Consider the following 12,936-nt stretch of genomic DNA (forward strand, 5'->3'; position numbering starts at 1 on the left):
CTGAAACTTCTTTGTAAAGCCCTTAAGAGGATGTTCAGCAAATCTGAATGTTTAACATACGTAAACAGCGACCCAGCCAGCTGAGAGTCTGAGGGCACTCCTGCGCCTCAGCCAGTGCAGACGGATACACAGCAAGCATTGTGTTCCTTCTTACCCAGACATTTTGCTGAAATTTTGTAAATGCTGGTGGTAAGCATATTGTTAGCCTGGATACATCCAACCATCCGGACTGTGCACTCAGCATTGCCATTCATGTCACGTATAACGTGATGAAGGTGACTGGTCTTGCAGACATCTGAAGTGATTTTTCTGTGTTGCTTTTACACAGAAGCAAACTGGGCTATGAACTGGGATATCTGACACACAGCACTATAAAAAAGGAGAGCAAACAAGTGCTCTCTTCCCCTGAAGGTTTTGGAGTTGTTGCTTGGATTGGCCATGTTCCATAGCACGAGTCTCTAAGAGATGTGTCACACCAAGCAAAGGTGTAGCTATGTATGCCATCGCTAGACCAAACAAAGCTCAACCGTAGCATAAATACAGGCATCTATGTAGTTTATCATAATGTTCTGTTAGCAGTGAAAATAAGGACTGCGTGTCTGTTTGTGCCTCTTGCTCTCCATGCTGATCAATTTATTTAGCTGCCCAAGATGACAGCTGGGTTCTGAGTGTCTCTAAATTTAAGCTCTACTGCCAGTCAAATGTTGCTAAATGCTTTAGTGACATAGTGGCTCACTGGGACTTAAAATGTTCCTGAACCACTTGAGTGCAAAAGAGCCCTTTTTTTGCACTTTGTTTGTGTTTTCATTTGTCCCCGTCAAACTGCTGAGTCAAATGCTATTTTTAGAAAAATGCTGTCCAAAATATTTGCCAAGTTAGTGCAGTTTGCAGCATTTCAGACTGGGTTTTATCGAAAGAATAAAAAAATGTTAATTTCTCATTCTACATTTTTCCCATCGTTTTGCTCCAAAGCACGATCTCAGAGTCTTGGACAAAATAACCCTAACCAAGTCACGGATAAGTCAATTCAAATGCTACTGAGGAGAGTTTAAAGTCTTGTATTGAAATTAAAACAAATTCAGCAGTGGGTTCTAAAAGATGTCTGCTTTTCATGCACAAGAGCAACTTTTCATTATGTTTTGTTAACATGAATGACACTGCTAACACTTTAAGGTGTAGCTGTTCAGGAAGCCTCGTGTACAATGAAGTCCACGAGCTGTAGCTTCCCTGGGTACGTTCAGCAAGAGCAGATCTGAGTAGTCAGTTGCTGTTGCTGGTGAGTGATGGTTGGTAGCCTCAGATGGTTGCTTATTTTTCCCCCCTCCCTCTCAAACCCCATTGTCCATTAAAAAAAAAAGTCTGTGGTGTGGTACTGATGCCAGGGGCAAAGGAGGAGAAGAGGTTGTTTGTCCCTACTATTACTATGAATATGCATTGGTGTTTTAAAGATTTGAACTATTAATATATTTCTCCTGCACCATTTCTTCCTTGTGTATGAGCTTAAGTTCATGTTAAACCTGTCTTCTACCCAGCCCTCTTCATAGGACTTCGTCATAGACATTATTTAAGGTGTAGCTGCAGTGCATAAGGTTAGGGAAAATGTCAATATTCTTAGTGGGATGTTGGAGCCATCGCTGGTTTTCTTCCTTGATAAGAAAGGCAGGCAAGGAACATGCATCTTTTTTTCCCCTGCGCCTTTAATTTGCTCATGGAAAGTGCTTTGGTGATGCAGCTATGACATTATCTCTTCTTGCTCCCTCTTAATAGAAGGGAGGGAAAAATAAATCTTGAGACGATAAAATTCAATACAGTTTTGATGTGTTGTTGAAATGTCCGTGAAATTCCTTTCCTGTCCTCGGATATTTTCTCTCCCTTTGTAAACTAGCCTGATAAATTACACAGTTGGTGCTTTCCAAAGCCGGCTATTCATCTGTGCAAGTTTTTAATTGCACTGGGAGCTGTTTTATCAATTTAGCTTTGGAAAAACAACTTCGCTTTCCTCCTCCTTCCCCGTGCATTAAAAAACAAGGTTTTAAGCCACACTGTGGACTCATTATTAAGAATGCCAACCAATTAGCCCAATACAAGATGAAGGCCTCCAGCTTCAAACCGAAGAGCAGGCTCTCCCCGACGGCACACCGCCACTGGTTTCAGTGAGTTTGGTTTTGTTTCTTCCTGCTGCATGTGGTGGGATTAGGACATGGGAATCTATTGCTCACTTTATATTTAAAGCAAAACCAAAATGTGTGCAGAAAATCAAATCTTTTTTTTTTTTAAGCTGGGTTTTACAACTATAAATAAATAAGTCTCCCTTTCAGCCCCCCACTGGTTCCTTATGAAAGTTCGTCATGGAAGCCAGCCACCATTGCAGCTAGCGCTAATTGGTACTTCTCTTGGCAGCCTCAACAGAAAGGCCACGGGTTGAAAAGGCTGAGGAATTAATTTACTGCGTAGCCTTAAAATAAAAAATAAAAAATAGCCTTTCCAGCGCAGGTCAGCAGCAACATAATATTAGCAGCATGTAATAAAAAATAAGCAAATACAATCTTCTCGAGTTTTTCCATGCTAATTCATGATTCAAAGGTATGTGGGTTATCCAAATAACAACAGCTCTGAAAGTGGAGTAGATAGAAATATCCTTTAATTTTTATTTGACCCTGTCATATCTGACGTATTAGTGAATTTTAAAATAAAATGTTGGCATTTTCATTGGCTACATACAGAGTTTTTTTTTGGCATCTGCCTCCAGGCGTACAGCCTCTAGGATGAAGCAAAGCAGTAGGTAAACATCTTAATTTATTGGAAATATTCTAGTGGTATCTTTCCATAAGAAGTTTCAACCTGTCTCTGTTGATGGTAATCAGTCTAATTCAGGTGGAAAATACTTGTTCACCACTGAAGGTTTGCCTTCTGACCTCAGCCTTGGCACCAGCTGAACTGGGTGTCTCAGAAAAAAAGACAAGTGTCTGGCTGGTGTCCTCAGGGAGGGATCTCAGGTGGTTTCCCAGGAGCAGCAATAACAGGGCCCAGGTGCATAGTTTTGATCAATCCTTGGTCAAAGATAACAACGTGTGAGCAGGGCTTATTACTCAGCAAAAGTTGAGGGAAGAGCGGGCTTTGCAGAACATGGTGTAGCCCTACGAAATGGCAGGGGGCTGGAAGCCAGGAGCTTGCCAGGACGTAGGCTTCAGTCAGGAGTCTGCTTTAGTCTCCTGAAAGGTCTCTGTAAGCTTTGACAACCCAGCCTCGTGTAGGAACTCCGCTTTTTAAATTGGCCTTTCTGCATGGGCAGGGCTTTAAAAGTAATTGTGCCAGTTCTTCTGATTACAGCATTGCTGAATAAAATGAAGGCAGGCAGTTCGGTGCTATGTTAGCTGCAGGCTGAAATGATTGCTGGAGCCCCGTAGTGTGTAAGGTAAGCTGTGCATTTGGAACTTCAACAGATGCCATACCCAACTGATACGGCTGCATTTACTCATCCGTGGGGTGATGCACAAGCCAACACGTGTCAAGGTGTGTGCTGTGGGCTTGATCCTGCTCCTGTTGGAGCCAGTGCAAAATACTCTCCTTATTTTCAGAGCAATTAAAAAAAGCTTTGAACAAGACACTTTCTGAACTGTCAGGTAGCTCATAGGCACAGCCCAGCTGCGTTTGGCTTCTTGCTGAAGCAGGTGTCAGGATGGGAAGAAGTTGCGGTGCCCTAATCACCGAAAGGTTGAATTGTTATTCAAGGGCACGTGGGTGATGAATGTTGCAGTTTTAAGAGCCTGGATACCTAGGTGAAGAAAAGAGATGTGCTTAAGTTTCAGCGGAGCATTTTCTGACTCTTCCCATCCCTTAGGTGCCTACCTTTAATGTTGCTTTAATGCATTTTTAATGGCACGAATAATAAACTGTTTCCCTGGACAAGCGTAAATTGTGCCAACTTTCTGTTCGCTGAATGTATGCACTTCTTAGCTGTGTGCCTTGCTGGTAGGCTCCTGGAACAGATAAATTCTTTGTATAAAACAGGAAAATTCTTGGCTCCTGAATCCACTTCCAATGAAGTGAGTGAGTTTTGAGTGTTGATTTTGAAGTGTTAGGGACTGACATTCAGACCAGGGTCATCAATACTTAAGTGTGCAAGTCTACAACAGGGCGGTGCTTGATACTGCGTAAATTTGGATATTACCAAAAGAAACCTTGGGATGTGTAAATAGTTCAGTCCAGTGGTCTCCCGGTGCCATGACCTGCCTCGTTAAAGTAATTACAGCAGTGATTTTCAGTGGAGGTTTTAGGCACACATTAAAACATGAGTTCTTGAAAATGCAGCAAACCAAGAAAATGAAGAACCTGACATGAATTTTTTTAATGACCATCCCACCTACGTTTCTTGAGGGATTAAAGATAAAAATCAATATGGGTTTTTAGAGGTACTTAATATAAATAGGAATATGGAAAGTATAAAAATCCTAATAACTAGGTTGTGCAGTAAAACTTGATAGGATACTTAATGAAAAGGGTGAGGACAGTAATGAGAGACTCCTTTGTCTCTTTTGTGTCAGGCTTTTGATAATGTGGCATGCAGTTCATATAAGAAAATCCTTTTTGAAGCAGTTTGTGCTCTTTGAGCAGGGTAAAGTCATAAAAAAGGATGATCCAGTGATAAAATTGATAGCCTTGGCCTGGAGATGTAAAAGTTTAGTTCCTTGACTTGCTTTGATTTGTACGATTGACGCATGTTGCTAAATATTGGTCCCTGTTTCCAATCTGTGAAGTGGGGATGACATTTCACCTGGCAGGGGAGTTCATGTAGCCAGCCACAGACAGACTGTGAGATGCTCCAGTACTGCAGCAGCTGGGGAAGGGAAGGCACATTGCAACTAAGCATTGCGAAGGCTTGGGGAGCAGGGAAGAGGTACGATAGTCATCCACAACGCAACACCAGAAGCACAATCAGGCTTCTGGCTCCCAAGTTTAGGAAGCCTTGGCTGTGACTGGGAGAACACACGGCTGGGCCAGGATGATCACCTGCAGCCTGATTAGCTCCTGGACTTGAAGGGAATAATAGAAATTTTCAGAATAGAAAGAGTAGCAAATCCAGACTTTTGGGGTGTTTGTGACTACTCTGCCTTTGGGCTGGGTCTTGACCTGCTTTGTGCTATGGTGTGCTAAGGAGAGGACAGGGTGTGTAGCTTGAGGAACTTATCTCCTAGCAGCTGTGAGTATTTTGGGAGTGCTATGCAGGAGGGTAGTAGAGGTGAAAAGGAGGGAGCCGAACTGTAGACCCATGGTTTTTGTGAACTTTGTGAGATTTGTTCAAAATGCATCTCTGTATGCGAGCCTCCAATATGGAGCAATTAGGTTCTCTATTAAGGAAGGCATTTACGAAGGCTATTCCAATCAGAAAAAAAATCTTCCCGTAAATGTGTGGCAGGTGGTGTGAAGGGAACATTAGCTTCTTTGGGGATTTGCTGCCTCATTTCTCCCATTACTGCTGTCTTCCCTTTCTCCTAAAAAGTCCTTACAGTCCTACTGAGGCAACTGCAAGGGAGTAGCTACAGCTGCTGGAGAGACGAGGGGCAGCCCAAAGGACACTCACCCTGCTCTCCCCATCTCTGGGAGCCTTGGTAGGCTTAGTTATTCATCAGAGCAGTCTCTTAAAAGGTTTGGGTAGTTTTAGCTGGCCTTTTAGTCCGGTGAGAAGTCTGCATTTGTGTGTGTGGCTGGGATGAGACTGTCCTGCAAACTTAACCCCCGTGTGCTCATAAGCTGTTGATGCTTTTGTGGTGAGTTCTGATAGGAGCGAAGCATAATTTATTTTTATAGGTTTACTTTGCTCGCCTCTAATGACCAGTTAACAGCAGGAATTAGTTTTAAGAATTAAGCAGTCAGGTTTATTTCTTCTGAAATAAATTAATTTCCTTGCCTGGATGAGCTTAATATATGGTGCAGGCTTCTCATTTGGAAAGAGCCTTACAATATCTCTGCTGCTTGAATCGTTACCAGCAGAGTTTTCATTATCAAGTTTATCTTTCTAAATACTTTATGGCTTCAATTTTTATTATCCTGTGAAAGGCAGAGTAGGGAACTTACTTTAAAGGGCAAATAATGAAGAGAGAAACCTACACTGGAAGATTGCTTGCCTGTCTGTCTGCTCCTTGTGCCCTTCCAGAGGGTGAGTTTGGCAAGTGGTGCCGTCTTTGAGTTGCTAATAAATGAATCCAGTGCGTTGAGGTGTTGTGCTGGTGGTGGAGGTGTCTTCTGGGGTCCTGCCTGCTTGTGGTTAGCAAGACTCGTAGCACTTTTCTGCGAAGTAGGTGACTTCATCTCAGCTGGTAACTACTTTTGCTCTGATCTTGGCCAGGAAGTGTCTGTGATTTCCCTTCCTGATGCTTGCCTTCTGTAGGTGACTTCAGTAATAGCCAATGTGACCATATTTTTTTAACCCCCAACCTTCAGTGCTCTGGGATATAATTACCTTTCCTAGGGAAATCTCAATTTTGCATCCAAGTGGAATAATTACGGTCTAATGGAGAAGGAATCCTTCTGGTGGCATTTTTCATAAACTCTCAACAGTTTCACCTTGAGGCAGCCATGCTGTTGTCTCCCTCTTTCATATTGCAATAGGGGAAGATTAATTTTCAACGCCTACTCGGGGCAATGTTCCTCCAAGCTGATGTAGGAAGTGTAATTCATATCTCCCAGTGCCAGCTGATCCACCTTCCTTCACTTCTTTTCCCACCTAAGAGGGATGGGAGGAGGCACCACCGTCTCCCAACGCTTTTTTACCAGGTGCACCACGATTTTGAGGAAGAGGCTCTATATGTGCAGCGTAATCTCCAATAGCTGGAAGCTGAAGCCAGTTTTGGGATGGAAATGAGGAACTGTGCAATTTTTGTTGTTGGGCTTTTTATGTTAAATAAAGACGGTGCTGAGCTTAGAGAGCTTTTCTGAGCCATGGAAGATGGGGGTATGTTTTTCAAAGGTTAGCTTCAGGAGCCCAGCTCAGCCAGGGCTCCCTGTAGCGCTGAGAGATGACTCTGGGAGCAAGATGGAGCAGAAATCTCCTCTCCACAAATCTTTGACATAAAGAGCATTTATGTCAAAAGGAGATGTGCTCTGATGTGCTCAGAACTGAGGGTAGAAGCATGTTTTATGCAGGAGGTCGTAAGAATTGTCTTCCTCAAAGCCCCGTGGAGGCAGCCTGCGGGACCAGCGGTGTTTCAGCCTCCTCTGCTCTGAGTTCCCTCTGCCGAGGTCTGTTGCTGGCCGGAGGCAACCCTTTTGCTGGACCTGGGAGAACAGCACCAATGCAGAAGGGATTCCTGGAGCTTGGTTAAATGCTTACCAGTTTGGTCTGGTTTAACTTAATGTAATGCAGTGATCTAATTGTGTTTTTGGAGGAAAAAACACACCAACTTGTTCTTTAACTGTCTAAAAAAATGCCATTATGAATATTCTGAACAGTTTCGGCGATGCTGGGGGAAGTAATTATGTCAGCATGAAAAAGATGATCAAGAATTGGATTTCAAATGCTTTTACCTCTGCAACCAAGGCGATCAAATGCGAAGCTGAGGCTCAGCTCACTCCATGTGCATCCCCGTGTACCAGGCAGGCATCAGATGGCTCACGTGGCTGATCAGGACTTTGTTGGTATCCACATGAATCTCCTGCTAGTGCTCCAGGATGAGCTTCTCTGTTTTTTTGAGTGCTTACAGCTCTGCACCGGGACATCCGTGCCTCCTGTGCGTGCTCTGCAGCATGTGCAGGAGGTGCTCCCCAGGGATGGGGTCGCTACCGCCACAGTTACGCGCTCATCGAATTGTAGTCCCCTTGGGGCCCAGCTGCGTGGGGCCAAAGAGCTGCTTCTAGGCCAGGATTTTCTTCTGCTTGTGCACAGTGGGATCAGGTTTGTGGTGGTGGCAGCAGTGGGGATAGATGCTGTGCTGCTCTCCTGTCACTGGGATGAACTGCGCAGCCCACACAGCCGAGGCGTTGGGCTGCAGCTGCAGAAATGTGGCATGACTGCACTAACCTAAACCAATGAAGTGTTTTCTTCTCATTCCATATTTCTAGTTCCTTAGAGTTTTTTCCAGGCTGACCTTTTACAGCCCTGTACAGCCAGGAAGCTTTTGCTTGTTATCGATCCCTAAGAAAAATTATGCTTGGTCAAATCAATCTACCTTTACAAGTACGGTAACAGGGTAGGGGCAGTCTGAATTTGTGTACGCATGCATACACAGTCAGCTGGTGAAAATTAGAACTCAATGCAGTGTTAAAGATGTTGAAGCTGCTCGTGCTGATCTGTTAAGAAAGCATCAAGTATTGAATCTCTTCTCTCAAAGCATCGGGAATCTTACCTGGGAGGGCAGCGCTGCTGTTCGGAAGGAGATGGATGGTTTGGAGGTGTGAAAAAATTCTCAGAGCAAGTACTGGAGAGAAAACAGAATGCATAAAATTTCTTGAGCCCCTGGTCCTTCCTAAGATGAATTTCTTGTAATAAGCAGAAACCTGGAGCTCTGCTTATGGCCTGGGTCTGAGGCAATGAGGTTTTGCAGACTGTTAGGACCATTAAGTGAACATGGCACCAGCAGGGCTTGAGATGCATACCTGTGCTTGTGGGGAGAAAAGGCTGTTTTCGTCTTGGTTTGCACCCTCCCTCCCTGATGAATTTGTGGATGATTTCCCATCAGATGTCTGCAATGCAGACGGCTAAATTATGCAAGGGAATCTGCAGCTGCTGTAGTTTATGCCCTCGTGCAGTGGTAAAAGAGCTGTAAGCTGCCTTGTGTCAGGCTGTAGAGTTACTCTTATATACTGGATAAGAAATCTTTGTGTAGTAAAAACTTATGGCAGTGGAGAATAGACTGGTGTTCTCACACAAGTGATGAGAGGGCTGGGGCTTGCGTGTCCTTGCTCTGGCTCTGAGGAGTAGCATCTCCCCACCACATTCTTGCTTTTATACATACAGGTGTTTGGGTTCCAAGTTAAAAACAGGGTGCATGTAAGGGCTCTGCTGCGTTGAGAGGTCACTGCTCCTCTGGGACTAGGAATGGAGAAATCACAGGGATTTTCTCTGGAGTTATTTACTTAAAGAGTGAAGGTGCATCTGATTTTTTTTTTTTTTTTGAGATAATTTTTACTTGGAGGTGTCAGTAAGTCCTCTCTGAACGTAGCCTGAACTGCCGGTGACCCACCTGCAGGACACGTGTTCTGCTTCAAATTTCTTTTCTCATCAGGCCAATGGAAATGTTTTTGGTATGCGGCTATAAATGTGCGTGGAGATGGCACGATACAATAAATAGCTGGTGCACGATAACAGTACCCAAGCAGGCTGTCGATAGCAGACATTTAATGATTCTTTGAAATCTTTATTTGCAATTTAATTTGTCTCTGGGGTTCTTCATGTCAGAAATTCCTTATCCGCAGTTGCCGGGATGCTGGTATTTATCTCTTGCCTGTCACGTACATTTCAGATCGTCAGACAACGTTGTGTTAAAATGAGAGGACATGACCAAAAGCACAGTGTTTATTTGTATAGCTGTAATAACCCGAAATGAGCAAGCAATACAAGAGGCAGAGTTTTACGTTTTGAGGACAGCACTAAGACGGCGTTTGCAGGAGCTTAGCTGGGGGTGCTTGGCTGCTCCTCTGCAGGCAAAACTTGGTTTTAGCAGCGGAAGTGTTTGAGTTGATTCCCTTCTGAAAATGTCTGGAGCAGCTGTGCTCAGTCGTGAGTCTCTGCTGCGATGCCAAATGGGCTGCTACAAACAAACACATGTGCTTAGGGGAAAAAAAGGTTGCTCAGTGCACTCAGTGGCCATCCCTTTGCTGGTGTGCTGCTCAACCTTGCACATTAGCCTTGCTCTGTCCATGCTTGGCCTTTCCATCTGTGATGGACAAAGTGCTGGTGAGCGCTGTCCTCTGCCCCGCGGTGGCTTTCTGGAGGGAGCTGTGTGGAGACCCCAGCCCCCATCCTCCTGGGTGCAGCTGAGCTGTGGGATGGCAACTGCACGGAGGGAAGGAGCTATTTATCTGCCTGACTATGCAGTGCAAATGAGAAGATTGATTATAAATAAACTGGGAAAACAGAATTCTTGCTTCATTTAGGCAGCTCTTTTAACCAGCTAGCGAGAGCCTGGCTTGTACTGCAAGTCCTAGTGCCGATTTGTAGGCTTTGACTTGTTCATCCTCTTGTATCATTCTTCCTTTAGTCTTACTCTGTGTGGTCTTTCCTTTTTAAGCAACTTGGACCCTGCAGCCTGGGTCTCCTGGAGTCTCCTGTTGTGCAGGTGGAGCCAGGCGAGGTGTTTAGGGGACAGGTGAGGTGTCCAGGACCTACAGGCACCCAGGGGTGGTGTCTGCTGCAGGGCGGATGGTAACTGACTTGTACTTCCATGTCCTCTGACAGAGCAGAAGGAGGCTGTGGGGTCCTCCTGTGCCTCCAGGTCCCTGCTGTCCCTTCAGCGTTCCCACCAGCAGAGGTTCAGAAGAGTCTGCAGGGCGTCCTTGTGTTGGCTCTGACTTTCCCCATCTCACCTGGGACTGAATGAGTTCCTTCCCTCGCTTCGTCTCTCAGGTTTAATGTCAGTATACGCTTGACACAACAGTGCATCTTTTAAGAGCACATCTGTCAAAGGTGCCCACTACAAAGCTGGGGCTTCCTTCCGCAATCCCAGCTGACCTTATGCAGCACTTTGGAGCATCTGGGCTGAGGGCCCGTAGGGTTGTTATTTTCTCATTCGTTTTATGAACAGAGAATCTCTAAAACTAGAGAAGTTTAACGCAGAGGGATACAGCTGCTGCGGAACAACATAATGTGGCAATCAAAAGAGAGGCAGTGACCTTGGTATTCATTTAAATGACTTTTTCATTGGCCTTGAGAATTTAATGGCAATCCTCACAGGATTATTGAAAGGTAGGATAAATAATCATAGGAGAGATGAATTGATTTGCAGCGTGTAGATCTGACTTCTGACTCGTCTCTCCCCCTCTCTGCCATGGTAGGCAGAGGCAGGCTGTGGCACGCAATAGCAAAATTCTCATAAAGATGGCCAGATAAACATCGTTTATCGTGGGAGAAGCTCTTGAGATTTGTTGTCCCTGTTTCAGATTCAGTTTAACGCGCTGGCTTTTTTTCCAAGCTGACATACCGTGCTGTCCTCTGCCAGGGGTAGAACAAGCATTGCATGATAAAGATTTGAGGACTTCACTTTGCATTTAAGTGCCTTTAAAGACCTGATCCTGCCTTCCCTTTATTTTAAGCATGAGTTAGCAAGCTTTATGGAAGTCTGTAGTGCTGTATCTGTGTGATGTTTGTGAAAGAACCCAGAACGCTGGCATTTCCTACTCTGAATATCCTTCCCCAAAATTATACTTCCATGAATTTCAGATGCTTTAGATTTATTTTTTTTTTATTTCCTGAGCAAAGTATGCCTAGCTCATTTCTTCTTTTCTCTGCACAGGTATGTGGAGACTCAGGTTGTTTGATGCTTTTGGTTGATCAGATCTAATATTAATAACTGGGGAATATAGTGTAGATGGTGTGTAGATACAGTATCTCGCGCACAGTATGAAGTTTGCTCAGGCTGGAGGACACGCAGTGTAAAGCCTGCCAAGGTGAACTTACCTCTGCAGAAAAGTCTTTTTTCGAACAAATTTGAGCTAGCTAATTCAGTGAAGCTCCCAGGTATCTGAGCTGTGATTTGAGATGCCCTTTACTTAGAAGTGAAGAAGAGCACAAAACGAATAAAGTTCCTGCTCCTAAAAGGAGAAATAAATCAATTCAGGCAGGTGTCAAAGGGAACTGTCAGCCCATTCCAGAAAGCCATATGCCTGCAAGTTTTCTGTGGGTGGCAAATAAATCATATTGCCAGCCTCTTTTGTGCCTTTAACCAAGGCAAGCAGTGCTGAGACAGTAACTCTTCCTCAGCCTTTTTCAGCTCCTTCCTGAATTCACCTCTGAAGCTCTTGCCTCAGGTTCCCAGTTCGGTCACACATGCTCTCACTGAGAACCAAAAACCCAAAAAGCAAAACCAAAAAGCAAAACTTCATCCTGCAGCTGAGACCCCTTTTTGGCTGCTTCTACCACAATAAAACATCGGCTTTGCTCAAAAGAAGTATGCGAGGCTGTTAATGCAGCGATCACTGTGCAGACAGCTAGGCAGCGGGGACTGGAGCTGGTGGTTGAGCTGGAGTTTGCTGTGGGATCAACAGTTCCGGTGTTTGTGTAATTCTCAGGTGGGATTTGGACACTCCTCAAATTTGTCTGCCCTGAGCTGCGGTCACAACCACAGTCCTGCTATAAGCATGCCCGGCAAGCTCGGAGCTCTGCAGAGGCCCCTGCTTGCTCGGGGAAGTCACCCTCTGATCTGATGCCCTGTTGCTTCTCGGCTGTGAGCAGTCTTTGGCTGGTCGAGTTCAGGCTCAGGTTAGTGCCTGGTGGCTTTGTCAGTCGTCCCGTTAGTGGGGATCAGAGCAGTTCCAATTTTCATCCTGGCTTGATTTTCTGTTAGACAATGATGTAAAAATAGTCCCAGCCCCTTTGTCTGTATGCCTCAGGAACTGCTATTGCCAAAGCTGTATTGAAACAGATTGCTCGCTGGATTTTCTGTTACAACTTTCAAAAGCTCAGCAAAGTCTGGGCTTTCAAGTGCCCATTCCAGCAATAACAGCTGAAGAAAGAAAAGCAGGCTGCTGCTGCAACCAGGAGGAAAAAGCACAGCGAGGGCTTGCAGAGAAGGTTGGATTGTGGTGGGGCCAGAAAACTCAGCGCCTGTTGGGCCACGCAGCGAGCCTGGTTCCAGCTCTGTGTGTTTGAAATCAACACACCAGGGCTGGGTGTTGATCCTGGCTGTTGATCCTTGGGCCGGGACTGCGGGGCAAGGAGGGGGCTGTCCCCAAGGCACAGCATCCCCCTGCATCACAGCAGGGCCCTCACCTGGTCCCAAAAGC

At 45.1% G+C, this 12,936-nt stretch overlaps 1 protein-coding gene across 1 annotated transcript in view; it reads left to right on the top strand.

Moving 5' to 3' along the window:
- PDIA5 (protein disulfide isomerase family A member 5) overlaps positions 1 to 12,936 on the top strand; it is a 97,850-nt gene that overhangs the window by 51,921 nt on the left and 32,993 nt on the right. The gene's annotated exons all lie outside the window — the stretch shown is intronic.

The sequence above is a fragment of the Anas acuta genome, chromosome 6 (genome assembly GCF_963932015.1).
Source record: "Anas acuta chromosome 6, bAnaAcu1.1, whole genome shotgun sequence".
Classification (NCBI taxonomy): Eukaryota; Metazoa; Chordata; class Aves; order Anseriformes; family Anatidae; genus Anas; species Anas acuta.